The sequence below is a fragment of the Ranitomeya variabilis genome, chromosome 1 (assembly GCF_051348905.1).
Source record: "Ranitomeya variabilis isolate aRanVar5 chromosome 1, aRanVar5.hap1, whole genome shotgun sequence".
Lineage (NCBI taxonomy): Eukaryota > Metazoa > Chordata > Amphibia > Anura > Dendrobatidae > Ranitomeya > Ranitomeya variabilis.
In genome coordinates this window covers 325,893,210-325,903,961 of record NC_135232.1, presented here as the reverse complement: position 1 = coordinate 325,903,961, position 10,752 = coordinate 325,893,210, and the positions used below count along the sequence as shown (strand labels likewise).

At 43.2% G+C, this 10,752-nt stretch overlaps 1 long non-coding RNA gene across 1 annotated transcript in view; it reads left to right on the top strand.

The window, feature by feature from the left end:
* The first annotated feature begins 10,304 nt into the window (after window positions 1–10,304).
* LOC143817282 (uncharacterized) overlaps window positions 10,305–10,752 on the top strand; it is a 32,620-nt gene continuing 32,172 nt past the window's right edge. The window contains exon 1 of the long non-coding RNA XR_013224103.1: window positions 10,305–10,392. This is a non-coding gene — a long non-coding RNA (uncharacterized LOC143817282). The remainder of the gene's footprint in view (window positions 10,393–10,752) is intronic.

The following is a 10,752-nucleotide window of genomic DNA, read 5'->3' as shown; positions in this document are numbered from 1 at the left end:
AAAAAAATTAGGGCCTGACACCACCGAAGTGGCATCAATTTCACAAGAGTAGAAATATTATAATAGGGAGTAGGGACCGATAAGTCTTCCACTGCAGCCAACCCAGCATTTGGAGACCCAATAAGGAGTCTTCAAATTTAAAATATTTAGGAGCAGACACAACCAAAGTGTCACGATTGTGGTTTGTGGAGTGACTGTGCACAGACCGCGGAGAGCCTGGAGGGATGAGACTAAGCGATGACCTTACTATTCTAGAGCCTATGATGGTGAGGTTAGACTTGGCTCCCGACAAACGCCAGGTGCCACTCCAGGACAGACCAACGGCAGGCAGAGCTTGCATCAGACTGCAGCTGACCAAGTTCATATCCAAGTGCAGCAGACAGAGGTTTGCATCAGAGTGGAGCAGACAGGATTTGCATCAGAGTGCAGCAGACAGGATTTGCATCAGAGTGCAGCAAAGCAAGATTTTCATCCGAGTGCAACAAGCAGGATTTGCACTAGAGTATAGCAAACAGGACTTGTACTGATATGCGACCTTACACAACTTAGACTGAAACAGGAAGGTTGTTCAGGCACCTCCCCAGTGGGGAGGAAGCAATATATACCCAATGCCCCACAGCTATTGGCTGCAGAGGAAATAGCAAGTGTATGCACTGACCCTTTAAGAGGGCGGGAGTGCACACATGCGTGCCCTAAGTACATGACTAGAGGACGGGCTGGAAGCATGCAGAGCATGGGGAAGGGAGGAACTGACCGCAGCACAGGGGAGTGAAGTGACACACTGGCAGCCCTGCCTGTCAGGGCAGGGATCTGGCCTGGTGCTAACACAAAATGGCATCAATTTCAACAGAGTAGAAATAGTATAATGGGGAGTGACATCTCTTCCACTACAGCCAACTCAGCAGATGGAGACACAACCAGGAGTGTTCACAGTTCCAACAATTAGTGGCAGACACCAACATAGTGGCATCAATTTCACAAGAGTAAAAATAGTATAATAGGGACTGACACATCTTCCACTACAGCCAACTCAGCAGATGAAGACTCAATCATGAGTCTCCACATTTCAAAAAAGTAGTGGCAGACACCACCAAAATGGCATCAATTTCACCATAGCAAAAATAGTATAATGGGAAGCAACATTTCTTCCACTACAGCCGACCCAGCAGATGTACACCCAACCAGAAGTCTTCAAATTTTAAAAAATTTAGAGCCTGACACCACCAAATTGGCATAAATTTCCCGAGAGTAAAAATAGTATAATAGGGACTGACACGTATACAACTACAGCCAACCCAACAGATGGAGACCCAACTAGGAGTGTTCACATTTCCACAAATTAGTGTTAACATCTGCAGCAGCAGCAACATCAGGCACAGAATCCCCACTAAACATTTCACAGACTGCCATTACGCAAGATCAATGCTGCACACTAAAAACTACAACATCGACTAGTCTGTACAGTCTGTGATTTGTTTGCAAAAGTCCTTGGAGATCCATGACTTGCTCATCTTGATGAAAGTTAGGCGGTCTAAACTTTCAGGGGACAGCTGGCTGCGCTTATCCATCTGGACACCACCAGCTGCGCTGAAGACACGTTCTGAGAGAACACTGGCTACCGGGCATGATAAAACCTCCAAGACGTGAGAGGTGAGCTACGGCCACTGATCCATTTTTGAAGACCAAAATGTGAAAGGCTCCAAAATCTCCATGACGGTATTATTATTGAGTTCTAGATACTCCTGCACTTTCATCTCCAATCAATCACCACGTGTCAGACATGGATTCTGTTGTGCTGGTGCACAAGCTGGTCTAAAAAATGTGTCAAAGGACTCACAGAACAGACTTCTGCCACTTACACTACTACTGCTGCTGCTAATGTTTTGTCTTTGATGAATTGACGTGCCCGAGGTTAGAAGTGAAGTGCTGTGATGCACACTGTGTGCCTCACTGCTGTCTTGGGGAAAATCTCTCTTAAGGTTGTGTAAAAGCATGTTTCGATACTTCAGCATTCGCGGGTCCCTTTCCAGGGCTTGAAGCATCTGGCAAAATTTGGTCTTATAATGTGGATCTAACAGAGTGGCAACACAGTATAAGGCACTATTTTGAATCATAACTATACAGGGATCATGTTGCAGATAGTGCAACAAGAAGGCATTCATATGTTGGGCTCTTCCATGAGGTCCAAGCCCATGCTGTGATAGTGGCTGGGTAACACTGATGCTTGTTTCCTCCGTCCCTTCCAGCCAACCACGAACAACAGAGAAAGGATGATTATCCTCTACGTCTCCTGACAGTTACTCTCCCATCACCTCTTCCTCCTCCATTTGTTCTTCTTCTCTTGCACCTTCACTAACAGTTTGCGTAGTATGACCAGCCCCTCCTTGATCACAGTAATCCACCGTCCCTTGGTACTCGCTTGTGTGATGACAGTCTGGAACTTAGAGACAATGCTATCCCTACCGCATCCTCCTCTGCTTCATCCTCTTCCTCTAGGACCACCACCTTCCCCCACAGGATATTCAAATTCTGCTCCAGCATGTAGATGACTGGAATAGTGATGCTGATGACAGCATCATCAGCGCTAACCATCTTAGTAGCCATTTCGAAACTGTGCAGAAGGGTGCAGAGGTCCTAAATCTGTGTCCACTCCGCAAATGTGATATACGCAACATCTGTGCTGCGTTGGTCCAGGCTATACGACATGACATACTGCATCAGGGCTCATTGCTGCTGCCACAGTCACTGCAACATGTGCAGAGTGGAATTCCACCATGTCGGCACATTGCATATCAACCTGTTAACTGACATAGACAAAGACCTCTGTTGTAAATTCTGCTTTTGGGTTCCCTCCGGTGGTAGTAGGTGGTAATGCAGTTGTCCCTGGGTTGCAGTCCTGGTCAGGTGTGTCTGCTGATTGCAGTTCTGACTGGGGTATTTAGGTGTGCAGGATTCATTAGTCCTTGCCAGTTGTCAATTGTTGTTGGGAGGTGTAGGACCTCTGCCTGGTTCCTCCTGCCTTTCTGCCAAATCAGCAAAGATAAGTGTCTGGGTTTTTTTTCCTGTGGCACACATGCGGTGTGCTTCACAATTCAGTGCTATTCTTTGTGTTTTCTTGTCCAGCTTAGATTGTGTCAGTATTTTCTCAGTCTTGTTGGATTCTCTGGAGTGGCAGATATACATTCCATGTCTTTAGTTAGATTGTGGAACTTTTTGTATTATCTGCTGTGGATATTTTTGGAAGGGTTTTAATACTGACCACCTAGTAATCTGTCCTATCGTTTCCTATTTAGAGTGGCCTCTTTTGCTAAATCCTGTTTTCTACCTGCGTGTGTCTATTCTTCTCCTATTCACAGTCATTATTCATGGGGGGCTGCCTATCCTTTGGGGGTCTGCTCTGAGGCAAGGTAGCATTCCTATTTCCATCTTTAGGGGTATTTAGTCCTCCGGCTGTGTCGAGGTGTCTAGGGTATGTTAGGCACACCCCACGGCTACTTCTAGTTGCGATGTTAGTTCAGGATTTGCGGTCAGTACAGGTTCCACCGACTCCAGAGAAAGTTTCATGCTGCTCCAAGGTCACCAGATCATAACAGTACAACTGGCCTATAATGAGTTAAATGCATCTCAGAAGAAGGGAAGAAAGGTGTTGAGCCATTTTTTTTTCTGTAGTCTGTTTTGTCTTTTCTTCCCTCTTTATTTATGGGTGGCTGAGGAGTCTTGTGCCAGCATGGATGTTCAGGAATTAGCTTCTCGTGTAGACCAGCTTGCTGCTAGGGTACAGGGTATTTCTGATTATATTGTTCAGACTCCTGCTTTAGAGCCGAAGATTCCTACTCCTGATTTGTTTTTTGGTGATAGGTCCAAATTTTTGGGTTTTAAAAACAATTGTAAACTGTTTTTTGCTCTGAGACCGCGATCCTCCGGTGATTCCATTCAGCAGGTTAAAATTGTCATTTCCCTGCTTCGTGGCGATCCACAGGATTGGGCATTTTCCCTGGAATCTGGGAATCCGGCCTTGCTTAATGTAGATTCCTTTTTTCAGGCTTTAGGATTATTATATGATGAACCGAATTCTGTGGATCAAGCGGAGAAAACCTTGTTGGCCCTGTCTCAGGGTCAAGAGGCGGCAGAATTGTATTGTCAGAAATTTAGAAAATGGTCTGTGTTGACTAAATGGAATGATGATGCTTTGCAATTTTCAGAAAGGGTCTTTCTGAATCCATTAAAGATGTTATGGTGGGGTTTCCCACGCCTTCCGGTCTGAGTGATTCTATGTCTCTGGCCATTCAGATTGATCGGCGCTTGCGGGAGCGTCAAACTGTGTGCGCTGTGGCGTCGTCCTTAGAGCAAAGTCCTGAGCCAATGCAGTGTGATAGGATTTTGTCTACAACGGAACGACAAGGATTCAGACGTCAGAATAGGTTGTGTTATTATTGTGGCGACGCTTCTCATGTCATTTCAGTCTGCCCTAAGTGGACAAAAAGGATCGCTAGTTCATTTACTATCAGTACTGTACAACCTAAATTTCTGTTATCGGTGTCCTTGATCTGCTCATTGTCATCATTTTCTGTCATGGCGTTTGTGGATTCAGGCGCCACCTTGAACTTAATGGATTTTGAGTTTACCAGGCGTTGTGGTTTTCCCTTGCAGCCTTTGCAGAACCCTATTCCTTTAAGGGGGATTGATGCTACACCTTTGGCTAAAAATAAGCCCCAGTTTTGGACACAGGTGACCATGCACATGGCGCCAGCCCATCAGGAAGATTGTCGATTTCTGGTGTTGCATAATTTGCATGATGTTATCGTGCTGGGTTTCCCGTGGTTGCAGGTACATAATCCTGTGTTGGATTGGAAATCTATGTCTGTGACTAGTTGGGGTTGTCAGGGGGTTCATAATGATGTTCCTTTGATGTCAATCTCCTCTTCTTCCTCTTCTGAAATTCCAGAGTTTTTGTCTGATTTTCAGGATGTATTCGATGAGCCCAAGTCCAGTTCCCTTCCACCGCATAGGGACTGTGATTGTGCGATTGACTTGATTCCAGGCAGTAAGTTTCCCAAGGGCCGACTTTTCAACCTGTCTGTGCCTGAACATACCGCCATGCGGAGTTATGTTAAGGAGTCAAGGGCATATTCGGCCATCTTCTTCACCGTTGGGAGCAGGTGTTTTTTTTGTTGCTAAGAAGGATGGCTCCTTGAGAACTTGTATTGATTATCGCCTCTTGAATAAGATCACGGTCAAGTTTCAATACCCTTTACCTTTGCTTTCCGATTTGTTTGCTAGGATTAAGAGGGCTAGTTGGTTTACGAAGATTGACCTTCGGGGGGCATATAATCTTGTTCGTATTAAGCAGGGTGATGAATGGAAAACTGCGTTTAATACGCCCGAAGGCCATTTTGAATACCTTGTGATGCCATTCGGGCTCACTAACGCTCCATCTGTTTTTCAATCCTTCATGCATGATATCTTCCGAACTTATATTGGTAAATTCTTGATTGTATATTTGGACGATATTTTGATTTTTTCCGATGATTGGAAGTCTCATGTGGAACAGGTCAGGATGGTATTTCAGATCCTTCATGACAATGCTTTGTTTGTGAAGGGGTCTAAGTGTCTCTTTGGGGTGCAGAAGGTTTCTTTTTTGGGCTTTATTTTTTCTCCCTCATCTATGGAGATGGATCCGGTTAAGGTTCAGGCCATTCATGATTGGATTCAACCCACATCCGTGAAGAGCCTTCAGAAATTTTTGGGTTTTGCAAATTTTTATCGCCGGTTCATTGCTAACTTCTCCAGCGTGGTTAAACCCTTGACTGATTTGACGAAAAAAGGCGCTGATGTGGCGAATTGGTCCTCTGCGGCTGTCTCTGCCTTTCAGGAGCTTAAACGCCGATTTACTTCTGCTCCAGTGTTGCGCCAACCAGATGTTTCTCTTCCGTTTCAGGTTGAGATTGATGCTTCTGAGATTGGGGCAGGGGCCGTTTTGTCTCAGAGGGATTCTGTTGGTTCTTTGATGAAACCGTGCGCCTTCTTCTCCCGCAAGTTTTCGCCTGTTGAACGCAATTATGATGTCGGCAATCGGGAGTTGTTGGCTATGTAGTGGGCGTTTGAGGAGTGGCGACATTGGCTTGAGGGAGCTAAGCACCGTATTGTGGTCCTGACCGATAATAAGAATTTGATTTACCTCGAGTCTGCCAAATGGCTGAGTCCTAGACAGGCTCGATGGTCCTTGTTTTTTTCCCGTTTTGATTTCGTGGTTTTGTATCTTCCGGGTTTTAAGAATATTAAGGCTGATGCTCTTTCTAGGAGTTTTTGCCTGATTCTCCTGAGGTCCTTGAACCGGTCGGCATTCTGAAAGAAGGGGTGGTCCTTTCTGCCATTTCCCCTGATTTACGGCGGGTTCTTCAGGAATTTCAGGCTGATAGACCTGACCGCTGTCCTGTGGGGAAATTGTTTGTTCCTGACAGATGGACTAGTAGAGTGATTTCTGAGGTTCACTGTTCTGTGTTGGCTGGTCATCCTGGTATTTTTGGTACCAGAGATTTGGTTGGTAGGCCCTTTTGGTGGCCTTCGTTGTCACGTGATGTGCGTTCTTTTGTCCTGTGGGACTGTGCGGGCCAAGCCTTGTTGTTCCCGTGCTAGTGGGTTACTTTTGCCATTGCCGGTCCCTTAGAGGCCCTGGAAGCATATTTCTATGGATTTTATTTCTGATCTTCCGGTTTCCCAGAGGATGTCGGTTATCTGGGTTGTTTGTGACCGGTTTTCTAAGATGGTTCATTTGGTGCCTTTGCCTAAATTGCCTTCCTCTTCAAAGTTGGTTCCGTTGTTTTTTCAGCATGTGGTTCGTTTGCATGGTATTCCGGAGAATATTGTGTCCGACAGAGGTTCCCAGTTTGTTTCTAGGTTTTGGCGGTTCTTTTGTGCTAGGCTGGGCATTGATTTGTCTTTTTCTTCTGCATTTCATCCTCAGACAAATGGCCAGACCGAGCGAACTAATCAGACTTTGGAGACTTATTTGAGATGCTATGTGTCTGCCGATCAGGATGATTGGGTGGCCTTTTTGCCATTGGCCGAGTTTGCCCTTAATAATCGGGCTAGTTCGGCTACTTTGGTTTCGCCTTTTTTTTGTAATTTTGGTTTTCATCCTCGTTTTTCTTCTAGGCAGGTTGAGCCTTCTGACTGGTGTGGATTCTGTGGTTGACAGGTTGCAGCAGATTTGGGCTCATGTGGTGGACAATTTGGTGTTGTCTCAGGAGGAGGCTCAACGTTTTGCTAACCGTCGTCGGTGTGTTGGTTCCCAGCTTCGGGTTGGGGATTTGGTTTGGTTGTCTTCCCGTCATGTTCGTATGAAGGTCTCTTCCCCTAAGTTTAAGCCTCGGTTTGTTGGTCCTTATAGGATTTCTGAGATTATTAATCCGGTGTCTTTTCGATTGCCTCTTCCGGCCTCTTTTGCTATCCATAATGTCTTCCATAGATCTTTATTGCGGAAATATGTGGTGCCCGTTGTTCCCTCTGTTGATCCTCCGGCCCCTGTTTTGGTTGATGGGGAGTTGGAGTATGTGGTTGAGAAGATTTTGGATTCTCGTTTTTCGAGGCGGAGGCTTCAGTACCTTGTCAAATGGAAGGGTTATGGCCAGGAGGATAATTCTTGGGTTTTTGCTTCTGATGTCCATGCTGCTGATTTGGTTCATGCTTTTCATCTGTCTCGTCCTGATCGGCCTGGGGGCTCTGGTGAGGGTTCGGTGACCCCTCCTCAAGGGGAGAGTACTGTTGTGAATTCTGCTTTTGGGTTCCCTCCGGTGGTAGTAGGTGGTAATGCACTTGTCCCTGGGTTGCAGTCCTGGTCAGGTGTGTCTGCTGATTGCAGTTCTGACTGAGGTATTTAGGTGTGCAGGATTCATTAGTCCTTGCCAGTTGTCAGTTGTTGTTGGGAGGTGTAGGACCTCTGCCTGGTTCCTCCTGCCTTTCTGCCAAATCAGCAAAGATAAGTGTCTGGGTTTTTTTTCCTGTGGCACACATGCGGTGTGCTTCACAATTCAGTGCTATTCTTTGTGTTTTCTTGTCCAGCTTAGATTGTGTCAGTATTTTCTCAGTCTTGTTGGATTCTCTGGAGTGGCAGATATACATTCCATGTCTTTAGTTAGATTGTGGAACTTTTTGTATTATCTGCTGTGGATATTTTTGGAAGGGTTTTAATACTGACCGCCTAGTAATCTGTCCTATCCTTTCCTATTTAGCTAGAGTGGCCTCTTTTGCTAAATCCTGTTTTCTACCTGTGTGTGTCTATTCTTCTCCTACTCACAGTCATTATTCGTGAGGGGCTGCCTATCCTTTGGGAGTCTGCTCTGAGGCAAGGTAGCATTCCTATTTCCATCTTTAGGGGTATTTAGTCCTCCGGCTGTGTCGAGGTGTCTAGGGTATGTTAGGCACACCCCACGGCTACTTCTAGTTGCGGTGTTAGTTCAGGATTTGCGGTCAGTACAGGTTCCACCGACTCCAGAGAAAGTTTCATGCTGCTCCAAGGTCACCAGATCATAACAGACCTCTGTATTGATGCAAGTCGATGACCTGGGGGTGCGAACACTGGAAGTTAGCGCACATCATCCGTGCTTTCTGCAGCAGCTCACCCAGGCCAGGATTGTAGTAGAGAAATCGCTGTACCACCAGATTGAGGATGTGAGCCATGCAAGGCACATGGGAGCACTGGCTATCACTTATAAAATAATTTTCTAAGGAGAACAACACGTGCTAGGGAAGTATTATTAATCAATACAGTTCGTCCATGGGAAAATTCATCACATTTTATTATTCAAAATTAGCTGATTTTGTTGGTTTTATTACTATTGAGATTAGATTTATGAGATAGGATGTTGAACCAGGGATTTAGTCTCGTAATATGGGACAATCGACATCTGCCTCATAGAGGTCTTTGACTTTCTCTTGACTAACATGGTTAAATTATAAGCTTGACTTGAATGTGTCTTTTTTCAACCTTATGTAACTATGTGTCTAATAATCAGAAACCTACAAATGACAGGATGGAGATGATACATGATGATTACTGTTGAGAATTCACATGAAGACTCTGGATGTACTGGAGTTTCTTTTATTGGTTAATACAGTAAGGCTGTGGTTTTATTACATTGGTTAATGTGTAAAAGAGTTCCAACTATTCAATTATTACAAAGACTTAAAGTAAACATAAGATACTCTTCTATCAGACACCAGAGAGATCACTACTGTAAGTTATTTACAACCTATATAAAAATCTGTGCTCAATGGTTCTCTGCTTTCATCATGGTGGTATATTGGTATTTTATATATGTAAAAGTAACTTGTTAGGCGATTAAAAGGAAACATTTTGCTATTTTTTTTATTAAGGCACCCACATGTGGTTTGTAATTAAACATATGTATATGTCTTACAGTGCAGCTAATATACTGGGCAGAAAGACCCAAGTCATCCAGTCCAACATTGCAGTGACACTTCCTTCTACTATCAAGGCCAAGTAATGGCGTCATCTCCATCACTCCGACATTGAACATTAGATGGATACTTCCACAGATACAAGCAGTGACTCTCCTCTATCTTTGTATGTGCTAAATGCATTCGGGTATTGTTCTTCACATGTCCAAACATAGATGGAAACCATAAAATTGATAAATCACGTAACTGTCGACATCTTGCGTCCTATGAAAGCAGAATCTGCAAATGCTAACATTGCTGATACCTGGGCAGCAAAGAGACTTCCATTTCAGAGCTGAAATGAAGTATAAAGTCTGTTTCAGTGGTCTACCCTTTCAATATATATTATACATTATATATTATGTCTTTTTTTATAGAATGAATATATTTTGGGGTCAAATTTTGAAGTCTAAAAATCCTATAAACAGTCAACACATATGAGCTTTCCAGGAAGAAGTTTCTGAATGAGCTTATTTCACAGTGTATTTGGGTCCCACAGTGATTAAAATAGGGCTGTCACCTGAACAAAAATCATGAACTCCAAAAGCACACAAATTGAGAAAAAATGTGATTAAACACAAAACACCCAGGTGATCAGATCACTTGTTTATGTTCTATCCATCATAGGACAATAACCAAAGCAGAAAGAAAGAACATAAAACATTATATTCATAACTTTAAAGTTTACATTTTAAGGGACACATATCTAATTATATAATGTTACTTTTACCATAGTTACAGAAAATGTTGTCATTTCTATTCAAGCTCATTACAAGCATTTCCCACAAAAGCAAATATCGATCTTTATGTACTAATTTTGTCATTTTTCTCTAGGAGTAATGTAGGTTTTATTACAGTGACTGTACACTGTGTATTATTGGGAACGAGATGGTCTAATATTTGGATCTGGAACAAGACTTGATGTCCTGCCAAGTAAGTTTAGAAAAACAAATGTTATGCACATATAGATTTGCCTTCTATGTCTATCGCTTTTAGAACATTTTTTGAAAATCTGAGATTTTCTTTACTACAAGTTTTTCAGTAGTGAGTGAGGTTTACATCCATATTTTGAATGTTCTAAGCATTGATCAAATTTATTAGACCCTTAATACAGATTTTATTAGGAATTATTTGTCAATTTAGTTGAACACACATTTTTAATGTATAATTTTAATATTATTAAACTAGAAATATTCCAAAAATTGCATAAAAATGGTAGTTAAAGGAAAGGAAATGTATTAATTATTTTCAAAAAATATTATAAATGTCTATTTTTTCATAACCTCCATCCCT